The sequence below is a fragment of the Cydia splendana genome, chromosome 3 (assembly GCF_910591565.1).
Source record: "Cydia splendana chromosome 3, ilCydSple1.2, whole genome shotgun sequence".
NCBI classification, from domain to species: domain Eukaryota; kingdom Metazoa; phylum Arthropoda; class Insecta; order Lepidoptera; family Tortricidae; genus Cydia; species Cydia splendana.
Genome location: NC_085962.1, coordinates 19500547 through 19517202, shown reverse-complemented (window position 1 = coordinate 19517202; position 16656 = coordinate 19500547). Strand labels below are relative to the sequence as shown.

Sequence of the window (16656 nt, the reverse complement as noted above, 5' to 3'; positions counted from 1 at the left end):
CTAGCTATTTATTCTCACATGGTGGTGGGGTCAGCTCTCCTGCTTAACCTTCTCCGCTTCGCCCTGTCCACGACATCGTGCTCGGATAACTTGCAGTCACTCATGTCCTTTAGCACTACATCCTTCCATCTTGTTCTGGGTCTGCACTACTAGATCTTCGACCTGTAATGGAAAGTTGTAGTGCCAATTTTCCTACGTAGTCAGAAGGCCTTCTTTTTACGTGACCATACCATCGCAGCCTGCTCTCCTGCATTTTATCGGCAATGTCGCGCACGCCTACGCTTCCTTGTACGTACTCGTTATGGATTCTGTCAAGCCTGGTAACGCCGCACATCCACCTCAGCATCTTCATCTCGGCGACTTACGTGTCTTTGAGTCGATGCCCACGTCTCGCTGCCATACATAAGAACCGGCCTTAGTATACTTTTGTATACCAGACCCTCCTTGAGTTTGACCGGCACTCTTCTGTCACACGTAACACCAGTCACTTCTCGCCATTTTAGCCAAGCTGCGGCTATTCGGTGTTGAATGTTGCATCCACATGCCCAGAATGGTGCATCATACTACCCAGATACTTGTACTAATCGCACATAGTGATTAGTTGCCCATCGATGGAAATTGGGCTAAGCATATCCCTCTACATCTTTCGCTTCATGTAAATAATTACATCACCAAGAAAAAAATAATGAACAAACACGTATAGTTACTGCGTTTATTAATCTTAAACAACTACATAACACAAGTACTTACATTAACACATCTAACAAATTTATAAGAATAACACTTTTCAGTTTCCATTCATAATCTTGCCCGATAGATTGCTTTTGTGCTTTTTCTTTTTTCGATGTGATGTATCATTAAGTATCCTTATTTTATCAAATGACTTCATTATGTATGAGGTACTTTTTCTCCTCTAATCGACTTCTGGGTCAGATCAATAGAATACACATAGTTTTGATTTATTGGTACTGGTAGTTGTCCAAAATTGCGGAGTATTCTCTGGTATACCGCCAGCAACTGACTCGAATATCACCGCCTGCACGCTGGCTGATAGGCTGCACCGCCGTCCCGGGCCCCGGGCACAGGCAGGCTCGTTGTCCCGCAAACGTGGCACTACGTTCAACGTTGACGATGTCACTGTCAGTATGCCTCCTATCGGGAAATCGTTTGCGGTGCAACAGCTTGGTTTGAACGTCTTCTGGCTCCACCGTTCAATCATGTAATTCAATCATAAATAAGATTGGATTACATAAATAATTGTTGTGCATTCGCTTGACAGTTGTCAATATTGACAAAGTTCAAAGCATTTTTCAAATAGGTAGGTAATGAAGTTAAGTGTTTTATGGAGGTTTTTATTACGAAATTAAATTATTTTAAAAACTGTTTCCATTACATAGAAAAAAAAGTTTTTTTGAGTTTGTCAACAAAACATAACGTGTCATTGCACATTGAATGAGTTCTGATTTCCTAATAATAAGAGCTACTTTTCTCTGTATTCATTTTTAAAATTAATTATACTAAAAGGCGCGTACCAAGACGTCCCGGTACCATGACATCTTACGTTACGCCAGATAAGCGACCGTAACGCAATGTGAAAATCCATTGCTTGCTAAACTTGACTTTAAATTAAAATTTCTCCTAAATTAAGAATTTTAAACCATCGGGACCACTTGGTGGTAACTTTGGGTACTCCAAGGAATCTCCAGTTTGATTTTTTGCTCTTATTACAGGCCGCACCCTGTATATATATTATTTTGCATAAGATATTTCTTTTCCTTGTATTGTTGTGATTTTTTGTTCTCCATTTGTCATCAACTTTGTTTTTTCGATATTCATAGTAAGCCCGGCTCTACGGCTCTCCAAATCCAATGTTTGTAGCATGGCTGTTAGTCCTTCTTGGCTTTCCGAGATGAGGACGATGTCATCCGCAAATCGTAGGTGTGAGTGTCTCTCCGTTTATATTTATGCCATGCTCTGTCCAGTCTAATCGCCTAAATTTCGACTCTAGCAAGGCAGTAAATAGTTTGGGCGACAGTGGATCACCTTGTTTTACTCCTCGTCTTATTCGAAAAGTGTCTCCCACTCTTTCTAGTCTGATTTTGGCTGATCCAGTGTGATATATTTTATTAATTATATTTATGTACTTTGGATGGACTCCTTGCTCCTTTAGACTAGATCATAGGTAAGAGTGCGAGATAGAGTCAAATGCCTTCATGTAGTCTATGAACCCTATATATATTACTTTATTGTATTCGTTGTATCGTTCTATTATCTGTGTGATCGTAAATATATGGTCCGTAATAGAGAACCCTTTTCTGAATCCTGCATATAAGTATAGGTAGTTCTAATATTATGTACAAAATTAACATTAGTTCTTAAGTTATACTAGCAAAATATGGATATTTTAATCTGAAATCAATATTTTCAATTCAATTCCATACTGCAACTGAGGATACAACCAGGATTACCGCCTAGTTCCATAAGAGACAGAAAAAACCTTTGTTTGACGTGGAATTTTGAATATATTTGGTAAAAATGGTAAATCCTACCCGCAGGTATCATCTATGGGTAGAACCTAGTGACAACAGGCCAATTCTGATTTTACATTTCATTCATTAATTTCGTCTATTTATTTATTTATATTAGTCTATGCGGAAAGAGAAGAGTCGTGGAATGTATGGCGCTCAATACGACTCCAACCATGAATACCTACACACAATTTCTGAATTCACATAGTTTCAATACAAACAATATCAAATCCATAAGGTTTTGATATTGTCGACCTCAGTGGTGATTAGCAGAGATCGGCGGGGGTGAGCTATTAACCTTATAATTTGACATGTCTTACGTCATATTATAAGGCAAATAGCTCACCCCCGCCGATCTCTGGACTGATTAGTGCTCAACTCAACCACGACTTTCATTACGTTCTTGCCTTAATCAGCGCGAGCGATCCTCAAGATCGTATTAAATCAAGACCAATATCGTTACAAACTGTAAAGTCAGAATCAGCTTCAAGCTTTTATTAACATTGCGATTCCGCTAAAAATTCAGTTCTAATACGGAGATTGGTCAAAGCCGTCCTGTCGTCAATTAGAGATTCGAGGAAATAAAGAATATCGAATACACATCAGATACACGTCAAAATGTAACCAATACCTCGTTGCGCGCAGCCGAGTTTATATCCAGTGCTAACCAAAACTAAAATAGCAAGGAATGAAGTTGAAATTAAATACGTGTTTAAGACCAGATTTACTCATTGATTAATGTTAAGTGCGAGTTCATACATTTGCTATATAAATGCAGGTAGCAGATGTACTCGCTTTTAACACTAATCAATGTGTAAATCGGGCCTTATTCAAATACGCACCGTCAGCAAGATATAGTTTTAACCAAACTTATTATATTAAAAATATTAGGATTAATTAAAAATTACAGCGCGTTCTTGTACTTCTTGTACAAATAAATGTACAGCTCGCAGTATGCAGAGTTACCTAAATTTCAGAAGACAGCATTTAATATTAAGCGTAATCTAATAATAACAACATTAAAAAGAATTAGAGGTCGTATTACAACAATTTCAAACTTAAACAACTTGCTCTGGAATCGCCTGGAAGTTTTAGTAACCTAATTTAAGTTTAATTAAATAATTTGTCTCACAAAACTGAGCACTAAAATACGCCCCTTTGACCCCTTTCATTTACTGGTTAATCTTATGTCTGCGGCCGTTTTGCTAGTAATATATTTTTTTCTTTTCAACTTGTCTCTTTTCAAATTGTCGGTTAAAATCGGTAGTAACTAGTCGTCTTTTACTGGGAGAGTTATGATTTTGGCAGTCAATTCACGGTCGCCGTCAGATATATTGGAGCGGTCATGGTCGGGCTTTTGCATTATGTTATGAATTATGAACATACTTATTTTTTAACGGGACTATCGCGAATTAATCCCCAAAGAAGTGTAATCTGCGTCGAAACGTTCGATATAAAGGTAAACAAAATAAATTGACGAACATTTCTTAAACATTCAATCAAACGGGGAAAGTAGGAACGCAGCACGGTTTACTCGTTCTACGTGACTATTGGCCCCCGGCGCGTTATCGACCCCCCTCGTGCATACCATATTCGCCACGTCCCGAAATACGAATGACCGATGCACTACCGACGAACAGCTTTCAGTTTATCACGGAGTTGCCGGTTAACCACATTCGCTTTTATACTCTCTTCGTTATTTTCATCCAACAGAGCGATTTCGACACAAATGAGAAGGTAATGTGTTTATCAGTCTATGTAGTATGTATGTTTGATCCTTTGTGGCACTCGAAATACTAAACGTGTGAACCACAGCGGAGTATAATTTATAGTGATTTGAATTTATTTACTTATTTAATTAATTTGTTACACTGACGGTTTTTTTATATATTTATTATTAATTAATAGCTAACGACATGCACATATATATTTATTGTTTAACCGTGTGTGACGTATTAAGGGAATTATGAGGATTATTAATTTAATAGGTGCACTTAAGCGCATTTTTGTCTGACAGAGCAATTGATCAACGGCCTACGCAGAGTATTTCAGATAAATGGTGTAAATTTTGGCGGGGCGGGGGCGGAACCGCAGACGGCGGTTTGACGTATTATCGTCGCTTCACTCAGGCCTTAGAGGCCTATTCGACGATTAAAATTGTCAAAGGTATGATACGAATCAATATGGCGCACAGTGCATCTTTTTCGCGTTCTGTGCGTTTTAATTGAAAAAATTAAGAGTTTTAATAAAAAAATAAGATTGATTGATTACTAAACTTCGGCTTACTTTTTGGTTTCCAGTTAAATGCTACACGCAGCGTCCAAAGTGTATTGTATTATAGTATTATTTTTCTTTCTCCGACTAGGTTATTTATAATATGAATATAAAATAAAATATAAAGACATACAAAATATATAAAACTCATTAAGGTCTCTGCCCACTACACCGTATCATACCATGACCGTGCTATGAACGTGTCAGGCAAAAAAATATTCTTTGTATGAAAAAGTATGAGACTATGCCCACTAGCCCGTTCCGTCACCGACCATACCCGTCGCGTGCCATGCACGGACCGTCAAAAATAGTCGGCGAGGATATTTTATAGGCTCCGTGTATGGCACGCAACGTTGCCAGAACGGTCCGTGCAGGCGGCGAAACGGTGGGTATACGGGTTATAACCGCGTATGGTGACCGTTCTAAGCCCGTTATAAACGCGTTGATATATTTCTTGCTCGCTCTTACCAGTCTGATAACTATTCGCTCGCTCTTTCTGACGAGTCTTGCTCTCGCGAATAAAACGCGGGTACTAAGAGGATGAAACGCGGATGCTATGGGGATTATAGGCGGATGCTATGGGGATGATGCGCGGTCACTACGGGCACTAAACCCGTTATGTACGGATATGAAACAATGTGGACACGGTGTAGTGGGCATAGTAGTCCGTATCGCGTTACATTCCGTGCCTGACATGTTCATAGCACGGTCATGGTATGATACGGTGTAGTGGGCAGAGACCTTTATAAAAACTTATGCCGCCAGCAGCGGGACAGACCCCAAGCTGCCGTGGTCAGGGCCACAGAGAGAGGAGTGTCCTAACGTTTCCATAGATTTAATGACCGCCTTAGTTGGTATATAGTGCGCTCGCGAACGCGACAACGATCGGGCGTGTGTGAGATGCGCGGCGCACTGCGGCGCGCGATAGCGAAATGGCTTCGTCATCGAAAACGTTAAAATGCGCTAGCTGCAACATAGTGATATGTGAGTTATTGTGTTTCGTGCAAAACAAGACGGGACTTATGGATAACGAAAGTATGCTGCGTATTTGTTTGAGTGCATTTAAGGAGGCAGAAATAAAGGAGGCAAAAACAATTTTGTTTGACTCCTTAAACGAAAAAGGCAAGAAGAAAATTCTACGAAGGAATGAAGGTAAAACGCAGAGGGATCTTGAAGATATTATGATGGTGTTTAAGGATATGGACAGGGAAATGATGCCGACTTTTGTGGCCAGTGACTTAAATAAACTGCCAGCGGTAACCTTCGATTTTTTGGACGCGTCGTCTTTGTTAAAGGATATAGTGCGACTAAAATACGAAGTACAAGAAATAAAGAGTACGTACGCCACCAGCAAACAAGTGGAAGAACTTGAACGAAAATGGCATCATGATAAATATGCTTCTTTTGTGAGCGGACAAGCAAATGTAAATATAAGGAGAGGTGCGTGCGTGCAAAATAGTGGACCGATGGGCTTTTTATCGCTAGCCGGCGAGGGGTCAATGCCCGAGCAGCGAGTCGACGACCGCGCCGAGTCTACGATGACGTCACAGGTGGATGCGGAGGCGCAGAGCGTCTGGCCGACGGACTCGCCGTCCTTATCGCACGAGTTGAAGGTGCGGGATCGGTCTCCCTCTTGCACTACACTGCAGTCTGACCGAGAGGTTGAGGCGACAGTGCAAGATTCTACCGAATCACCGGGTGATAAGGATGAGTTTCAGACTTCTCAAATAAATAATAATAACGGTACAAGTCAACAGATTGCCTCAACTAATGAATTAACGGTAAAAGAAATAATGAAACCAACTTTTGCGGATTTATTAGCGAACGGAGAACCATGGAAAAAGCCGGATGTCGATGAGGGATGGGAATTGGCACAGAGGAAAAGACTTAAGAATAAGTATATAGGATGCAAAGGTAACGCCGAGTCCAGCGCGAACACTAGATTTAAAGCGGCGGAGGAAAAAGTTCCGATATTCATCTATAACGTACATAAAGAGGTGTCGGAGACGGATATCAGAGATTATGTTTATCAAAAAACGAGCGAACGGGTTTCGTTAGTTAAAGTTAAGATCAAGGACCGGAAAACCCCTCTTTACGCTTAATCCTATCAATTCGGTAACCCAATCGATTCGGTTACCTTATCATTCGGTAACCCTATCATACTGTTACCTGATTGTAATGGTAACCTTATTGAAACGGTAACCCTAACCTTTAACCGAGTTAATCTCAAAACCCCATCGCGATAGGGTTTTTGTTAAGGGTTTTTAACAGGTTTTCATTCAGTTATGGTAACCTTTATTATCGGTTGCTTACTGGTTTGCTACATTAAAGTAGTTTTAGTGATGTGCCGTCAGAACTAAAAAAAAATACTAAAAAAATTGTTTATTTTGTTTACTTTACTTATATTTTGTTGATTTTATTGACTTTATTTATTAAATCTATTTAATTTATTTAATTTATTTAATTTATTTAATTTATTTAATTTATTTAATTTATTTAATTTATTTAATTTATTTAATTTATTTATTTTATTTAATTTATTTAATTTATTTAATTTATTTAATTTATTTAATTTATTTAATTTATTTAATTTATTTAATTTATTTAATTTATTTAATTTATTTAATTTATTTAATTTATTTAATTTATTTAATTTATTTAATTTATTTAATTTATTTAATTTATTTAATTTATTTAATTTATTTAATTTATTTAATTTCTTTAATTTATTTAATTTATTTAATTTATTTAATTTATTTAATTTATTTAATTTATTTAATTTATTTAATTTATTTAATTTATTTAATTTATTTAATTTATTTAATTTATTTAATTTATTTAATTTATTTAATTTATTTAATTTATTTAATTTATTTAATTTATTTAATTTATTTAATTTATTTAATTTATTTAATTTATTTAATTTATTTAATTTATTTAATTTATTTAATTTATTTAATTTATTTAATTTATTTAATTTATTTAATTTATTTAATTTATTTAATTTATTTAATTTATTTAATTTATTTAATTTATTTAATTTATTTAATTTATTTAATTTATTTAATTTATTTAATTTATTTAATTTATTTAATTTATTTAATTTATTTAATTTATTTAATTTATTTAATTTATTTAATTTATTTAATTTATTTAATTTATTTAATTTATTTAATTTACTTATTTTAATTATTTTAGTTATAATATAATAATATTTATAATAAGAACACACCACACAGGTAGGTATAAAGATAAACAAAGGAAAGGCAAAAAAACTTGTTTGTGTTGGAGCCGTTGGAGGCTTCATAGACCGCCCATGCCAACCTCGGTTATTCAATAATAAGTTGAATTTAAGTGTGCGTAAAGATTACAATCGTTTGAACTGGTCAAAAACCTCATAATGAGGTAACTGAATAGACTGGGTTTTTATTTCGGTTACCGGTAACAGAGGTTAACTCGATCTGATACGGTTACCGAATCAAAGTGTTACCTTATTAAGCGGTTACCGTTATGGTAGGGGTTTTTATAAACACCTCTAAAATAACCCTATGAAAAACCCCGGTTAAGGTAACCGGTTCCTGTCCCTGGTTAAGATGCGGAGGCAAAAAGATTACCATTCTTACAAATTGTTTGTATCAAGCAACAAGATAGATATGTACCTAGATGAAAAGTTATGGCCAAAAGGTATATATTTTAGGCGATTTATTTCGATAAGAGACCGGCAGAGTAATCTTCCGAACGATAACGGTGAGAATGGACGGCTTAAGCATGCTAAACATATATAATGAATAATCGCTTGAGTAAACTTATTAGCTTTAACTGTAAATCGCTTAAGAGGTCTATTAATGGAGTGAAAGAGTTGTGTGGAATGGCTGATGTGGTCGCTTTACAGGAACTATGGCTTTTTGAACACGATATACCATTGCTTGGGTCTATTCACAAGGACTTTGCGTATACCGGGACCTCGGCGATGGATTCCGGGGCAGGGCTACTGGCGGGACGTCCACACGGCGGCGTAGCACTACTATGGAGGAGGTCTGTATTTCCTGATGTGTCGATCATAAAGTGCGATAGTGTACGGTTAGCGGCCATTAGAATTAATATAACAGGTTATTCAGTGTTAGTGTTTAGTGTCTACATGCCAGTTAACCTGCCTGAGAACTTGCCGTTGTTTACTGAAGTTATGGGTGAAATATGCGCTATTTGTGAGGAAAATACGGACATTCAAGCTGTATACATCCTAGGGGACTTTAATGCTCATCCTGGCGAGTTATTTTGTAGGGAACTGTTACAATTCTGTATGACGCAAAGCTGGTTTTGTGTAGATTTAGATAGGTTGGGAACCGAGCCAGATACTTATACTTTTACGAGTGATGCCCATGGCTGTAATAGATGGTTGGATCATTGCATCGTCACTGAGGCAGCTCGGCAGACAGTATGCAGTGTCAAAGTGAAGTACGACGTGTACTGGTCCGACCACCTACCGCTAATTCTAGAATGCAGTTTACATAAAGTGCATATTAAGAGCGCACCAGTTAAGATGCACCATAAGGGGGTAATGTGGGGGGAGAGAGGGGACCGACAGGTGGATCTATATCAGTCTATATGTAACGATGAGCTCAAACTATTTGACTTTCCAGCCGAGTTAACGTCTTGTGCAGATAGATTATGCAACAACCCAAGTCATAAAATAGTGCTTGATAACATGTATACCAGCTTAGTTAATGTTTTGACGGAGGCGGCGAGAAAGTCTAGTAGGGAAGAGCAGAGAAAAGGGAGAGCAAGAACTCGAGTGGCTGGGTGGAATAAGTACGTGGCTGACGCTCACAGGGATGCAAGGAGTAAATTTTTATTATGGATGGAGTATAATAAACCAAAGCATGGACCTATCTATCAGGATATGTGTGACAGCAGAAGGCTTTTTAAATCCAAGTTAAAGTGGTGCCAGGACAGACAAGAGCAGATAAAATGCGACATTCTGGCCACAAATAAGAATAACAAGGATTTTAAGGCCTTCTGGAAGAACACAAGCAGATGGAATGTGAAGGCGGGTGTCCCTGTTAGCGTGGGCGGTGAAAGTGACCAAAAAGCTATCGCGAATAATTTTAGGCGCGCTTTCGATGTATGTCCGCTTTTGATAGCAGAAGACACAGTGGTGAACAGTGCTGAGGCTGTCGCAAGCACGAGCTCTGTAAGGTTTACCTCAAAAGAAGTTGATAAAGTAATTAAGAGTATGCAAAGAGGTAAATCGCCAGGGCACGACGGTCTCAGCATTGAGCACCTAAAACATGCTGGAACACACTTGCCTCGTATTCTGGCCATGTTCTATTCATTGTGTCTCAGTCACACGTATTTACCGGTACAGCTCACGAGAACAGTAGTAGTCCCAATTGTAAAAAATAAGACTGGTGATCTGTCAGACTCGAGTAATTATAGGCCCATTTCACTTGCAACTATACTGGCTAAAGTTCTTGACAGCTTGCTTAATGCACAGCTTTCTAAACACATCAAACTGCACGACGCACAATTCGGCTTTAGGCCGGGGCTGTCGACCGAAAGTGCGATTTTGTGTCTTAAGCAAGCTGTCAGGTACTACAAGGACAGGGACACGCCGATCTATGCGTGCTTTCTGGACTTGTCAAAGGCGTTTGACCTGGTTGTGTACGACAAGCTATGGGACAAGCTTACAAAAACGGGAGTGCCCAGTGAATATGTCGCATTGCTTAAACATTGGTACAACAGCCAGGTCAATCGAGTGAGATGGGCCGGAGAGGAGTCTGATGAGTACAGACTACAATGTGGGGTGAGACAGGGAGGGCTAACATCACCTCTCCTTTTCAACCTCTACGTAAACGAGTTGATCGAGGCACTCAGCAGGGCACATGTCGGTTGCCATATAGGTAATGTGTGTTTTAATAATATAAGTTACGCGGACGACATGGCCTTGCTGGGGCCCTCGGCTGATGCAGTATGACAGCTCATCAATATATGTGAGGAATACGCCAAGCAGCATGGTCTAAAATACAACACGGCCAAAAGTGAGCTTCTTATTTTCAAAGCTCGTAAGTATAACCCGTCTACGGAGCCGAGGATCATGTTGTGCGGCGCACCTCTAAAAGTTGTAGATCGCTTCAAGTATCTGGGGCATATGCTCACAAATGAGTTGAATGATGATCTGGATCTGGAAAGGGAGAGAAGAGCGACGGCAGTGAGAGGCAACATGCTCGCCCGCAGGTTCGCACGGTGTAATAAATCAGTTAAATTGACGCTCTTTAGAGCTTACTGTCAGAATTTCTACACGTGCAGCCTGTGGGTGAAGTTTACACAACGAGCCTATAACGCATTGCGCGTTCAATATAATAACATCTTGAGGATGCTGTTGCGGCTGCCGAAGCACTGTAGTGCGTCCGGCATGTTCGCCGAGGCGCGAATAGATGACTTTTTCGCCATTAGGCGGAAAAGAATCGCCTCCATGCTGAGGCGGGTGCGCGGCAGCAGCAACAGTCTTCTCAGGGTGTTGGCCGAGCGCCTCGACTGCCCGATTACAAAGTTTTGGGTGGAGGTGGCAATTGGGAGAGCTAAATAGAGCATGGCAACCTGCGCTCCTCGTCTCGCAATGGCCACACATCTGCCAAATACTAGTTTTTAGTCATTCGTTTTTATTTTTATATTATAGTTTTCATTCGTTCTTTTATTTTTAGTAATTAACATAGTTTTTAAGTTTATACCTACTAATAACGCTATGGATCAATGATCTGAATTAAACGATTTTTATTTTATTTTATTTTATTTTATTTTATAGTGACCGTACCTACGAAGCAGAAGGTCCTGGGACTCCTGGGTTCAAATCCCGGTTAGGACATAAATTTGTGTCATTGTCGTCATTGAGCATAAATAAATGTTCCTGAGTTATACCTACATATAGGTTTTCAACGTAACCTACATATATGTATAAGTGTCATGTAGGTATTTAATTTGATAAATAACTGCACTACATAATGCTTGTATATTACCAACAACATATAATATTGTATTTATCGTACCTATATGAGCATGCGCCGCCTAGACCAACAATACCAACATGTTTTTGTTTGTTTCCGTACATGTATTGTACCTAAGCATTGTGAGGTGTGCAATTAAGAGAATTTCACAAGCATTGTGCGCAGCGCACGGCGTTAATTACGATTTTTCTACTAAACAGGGCTAGAAGCTAATACTTATATCTTCATTAAGAATTAATTACTTTAATTTTCATAAAAAAATCCAAATTAAAGCCCGTGGCTGCATTCAGCTCGCCTTCAAACTTTGGAGTCCCATTTCAAAATAGCGCCTCCCGCGTCACATTAAACGCAAGTTTTTTCGGAAACAAAAAGCAAGACAATCGGGCTATATATCTCACAAGTGGTACCTATACACCGTATACATAAAGCTTGGGATACAAGTATGGAATCTGGAGGATGCCGGCCGTGCGCTCTTACAATATTCATGAAGCTACGGACAGGAGCAGCCCGGCTCGGACACTATCTCACGTTCGGACGCGCTCCATCAATATAACGAGACTCTGACCTGAATTGTTTTACGTCCACCTTTATATTGGCTGCGATTGTTGGTTAGGTACGACATTAAGAAAATACTTGGAGCATTAAATTGTTGTGAATAGAAAGTCTTGTAATTATTTATTGACCGAGTGAGGGCGAAGCGTCTCAGTTTCAGCTTGGCCAAAATTGCTATCGTATACATGGTGTATTTTTTTTTAGATAAGTGAGGGCAGCTACCAGATCCCGTACTGCTACGCGAAAATAGTCTTAGAAGACCTTCCCTCAATTACCAAAAAAATTTTTTTAAATTTGATATGAATTGATTTTTTTCAATTTTGTAGATTGGCGTTTACAAATTTTTACGACGGAAGAACAACTGTAGTTGTAATATCAAATTTTCGGAACGGAATGAGTATGAAATTTTCTGTGTCTAACCCTTTTGATCTTTGCGTTTATTGGTGCCTATTTTTATGCGGGGCGTCTATTTACGGCGTATTTATTTTGCCGTTTTTAGCCCTCTTTGAAGTAACCTAGTTGTTATAAAAACAAGAATATCAAAAAATGCTAAACGTACAGACACAGGTACTGGTAATAATATTGGACTCATATAAAAAAAAACATCTAGGGCCATAATTCAGATCGGAAAATGTCGACAACGTGGATGGAAAAATGTCCACTTATCTTTCCGTTTAAGGGGAAAATACACGACAATGCTACCATCCATCCATACATTTATAATTGTTATATTCCATATAATTGATATGGCAGCATATTGGGATAGCGTTGCTGGACGAGTGTAGCCCTGAGTGCGCCAACCCACAAATTTGAAAGTTGGCCAAGTTTCATCGACAGGGGGTGTTTGCGGCTTCCGCCTCCTCGCCACGAGCTGAACATTTAACTCTGCTAAATATATAACTAGGGAAAAAAACAAATTAGCACTTAACTTCATCGATGTGAATCCTTATTTTTTTAATTTTGCTCGATAGAAAAAAATCACGAACATAGGTAAGATTTAATTTTTTTTACCAATTTTTGCATACAAGCTGAAAATATGGAAATGCTTTTAAAAATGAGCAATATCATGTTTGATTGAACTCATCGATAACTTTTTTTTTGTTTAAAACTTAAAAAAAAATTAAAAAACACGATATCCGCGTGCCCGGGCACGCACAGCCATCTCGCTTGCGCTTAAAAATAAATAAATAAAAATAAAGCTTGAACTTACGGGGCATTAAATAAGTCATTACAAGCTTAAAAAGAAGTGACACTATTTTTACATGTCATATTCAAATGACATGTAACAATTGTGACGAATAAATTAATACGCCTGTCAGCTGATGAATGCAAAATCGCATAAATGTAGGTTTTAATACGCAGCAGCCTATACAGGCTGATTCATGAGACGTGAGCAGGACTACCCTGCACACTCAGTAACTGATAATTGATCGATCACCGTCGTATTTAGGTGAAACAACCACACTTTCTTATTTTTTTACTTTTTGGTGAGGGCAAATTTAATTCTCTACAATCATGGTCACCCTATAAGACCTAATTAATAAACATAAAACCTCTTTAACCGTTATGACAGCATTTCGATTACGAAGAAAATAAACTGTCAAACTTGAGTGAGATACGATTTTTCAAAAGTAACCAGACCGTGATGACAGTGATGACATTCAATTTGACACAGAATATCGGTAGTTTAGTATTCTAATTTTAGGGTGACCATGCATGTCGTAAATAAATTAATAACTTTTTTTTTTTCAACACAACTAGAAAATTAACGTTAACCTCACTAATACTGATACGAAACAGTTGCTTATAGTTTACGAAATGCGCAGTGTTAGTTCTGCTCACGTCTCCTGAATCACCCTGTATAGTCTTACTTGTAGCTCATAAAATACGGCGTTTCGTAAACAAAAGATTTCAACATATGATAATTTTTATCCCAGAAATTATGCCTTAAGCGTGACATGGTAGGTGGAAGTTTGTATGGGGAGTCAATAACTGGTGAACCGATTGAGATGAAATCTACGTCTACATCTTTGATTTATTTGAAAATGATTTACTAAGAACCTAAACTTAAATATTTATTAACCTCAGAAATCGCCGAAGCTGAAAATTCGATTTTTATTACAAGCTTTTATTTAGTTTCACCTGACCGTTGTCTGTCTGTCTGTCTGTAATCAAAGTTAAATTTGATCCAATTCCCGGTTTCTGATTGAGCTAAAATTTTGCATACATACGTAAGTCAGGTGACAATGCAATATTATGGTGTCATCGAGCTGATCTGATGATGGAGACCGGAGGTGACCATAGGAACTCTGTGATAAAACAACGAAACCTAATTGTGTTAGGGGTTTTTAGAATTGTCTCGATGACCATTAGTTGTCTGTCGTAAGAAAAGTACAGTCAGCGATAAAAGCTTTTACGAAAAATTAAATTTTTGTCAATAAGAGTGATTTCTTGGACCTTTATAGATGGTCCTTCGAACCGGATAATTCAGCTAGTGGATTCGGTAAACTTCGGGTCGTCGAACACGGTTACCGTAGTAGATTGCTGCCAGCGGTGTTAAGGAGGGATAAGACCCTATCTTCCGGTTCATCGTGTGACGTAAGCAATCTAGCGTGACGTCGGCGGGGAAAACCAGCAATATGATGTAAGCGGATATAAGTGATGTCTTTTTAAGGTCTAAGCACGGCGCTTCCTCCACCCAATCCGCTCAGTATTCTATGTAACGAATGGTATTCTTTTCTGAATTTGAAATCCATCTCAAATATTCTATAGGTAGGTAGGTAAGTACCAAGGTACCTGTACCCTCAGGTAGACACACGTTTTAGTCTTATCATTACGTATATATTGCCTAAAAATCATTCTTGAAGTAGATATCTATCAACACTTTAACAAAATTGAATGTTCCCTAGGTATAAAAAGCAGTGTGCTTACGACCTGAGTTGAATTTAGCCGGCGTCTGCGCGCAAGCAAGCGAAGCGACTCCGAACATAGCCCGGGTAATTGAACTAATAAATCTAGCAGTGTAACTGCGAGCGAGCGCTAGGATCAAGGCGAAACCATTAAACCTTCCCTCTGATTTTCTCTGACTCCACTTGCATTTACTCGCACACGTTAGCGTAACCTAGTAAGATCTCGGCAATAGTTCGCCGAAAACGAACAAAGAGCACAGCGCTCTATATATTTCAACAATAAATTTGACATAAGTGACATTCGACTCGTTCAATTGTACACAAATCCGGATCCAAATCTGATATACATAATTACAGACCGATTGCAATATTATCGATATTCGGAAAAGTATTTGAGTCCATTATATATGCTCAAACGAGAAAGCAGCTGAATGGTTGGTTTTGTGACAAACAACACGGTTTTTTGCAAAAGCGATCTACTACGTCAAACCTGATTAATACTGTCACGTTAATAGCCAATAACTTGGATCAAAGAAGGCAAGTAGATGTTGCCTACTTTGACTTTCAAACAGCATTCGACAGAGTAGATTGCGATATCTTACTGAAAAAACTGTCTATGGCCGGATTTACTACACATCTACTTCAGTTTTTAGCCAGTTACCTCTCAGATAGGCACCAGTACGTTCAGTTTAATGGATGTAGATCTACCCCATTCTTGGTCACTTCTGGTATTGGGCAGGGAAGTAATCTGGGACCCTTAATGTTCCTAATTCTTATAAACGACTTACCAACAAAAATTAAGTTCTCGACCTGTCTGTTATTTGCTGATGATTTGAAATTAGTTCTCCCGATTAACGATCCCAATGATCCCACGTTACTTCAGCTTGATATAGAAGCAACCTGTAGCTGGGCATCAAAAAATAGCATTACCCTAAACAAAGACAAATGCTCGGTAATGACATATGCCAGAGTTCGCCAGCCCATAACCTACCAATATACTCCACCAATGAAATTAAAGACCTGGGTGTCTCGTTTGATTCCCAACTAACATTTAATCCCCACATAGTCAACGTTAGTAACGAGGCTAGAAGATGTCTGGGATTCATCATACGGCAAGCTAAACCATTTACCAATCAGCACGCCATTACCATCTTATATAACGCTTACGTGCGTAGCAAGCTGGAGACGAATGCCATCATCTGGAGCCCCCATGAGCAACAATACGTGCTGCTATTGGAAAAAGTGCAAAAATCGTTTGTGCGATTTCTATATAAGAAAATATACGGCGCATACCCTTTCCTGTATCCGACGCTCTTTATATATGGTATGGTAAACTATACATCCCTTGAAGCTGAAGAAACATATACTTAATTAAATATTTTTCCCATATAA

General features: G+C 38.3%; 1 long non-coding RNA gene across 1 annotated transcript in view; it reads left to right on the top strand.

Annotated features, from left to right (window-relative positions):
• The window catches only part of LOC134789397 (uncharacterized), a 309984-nt gene extending 296004 nt beyond the window's left edge, over window positions 1–13980 (top strand). Inside the window, exon 2 of the long non-coding RNA XR_010144043.1 lies at window positions 13887–13980. This is a non-coding gene — a long non-coding RNA (uncharacterized LOC134789397). The remainder of the gene's footprint in view (window positions 1–13886) is intronic.
• Window positions 13981–16656: the final 2676 nt, after the last annotated feature.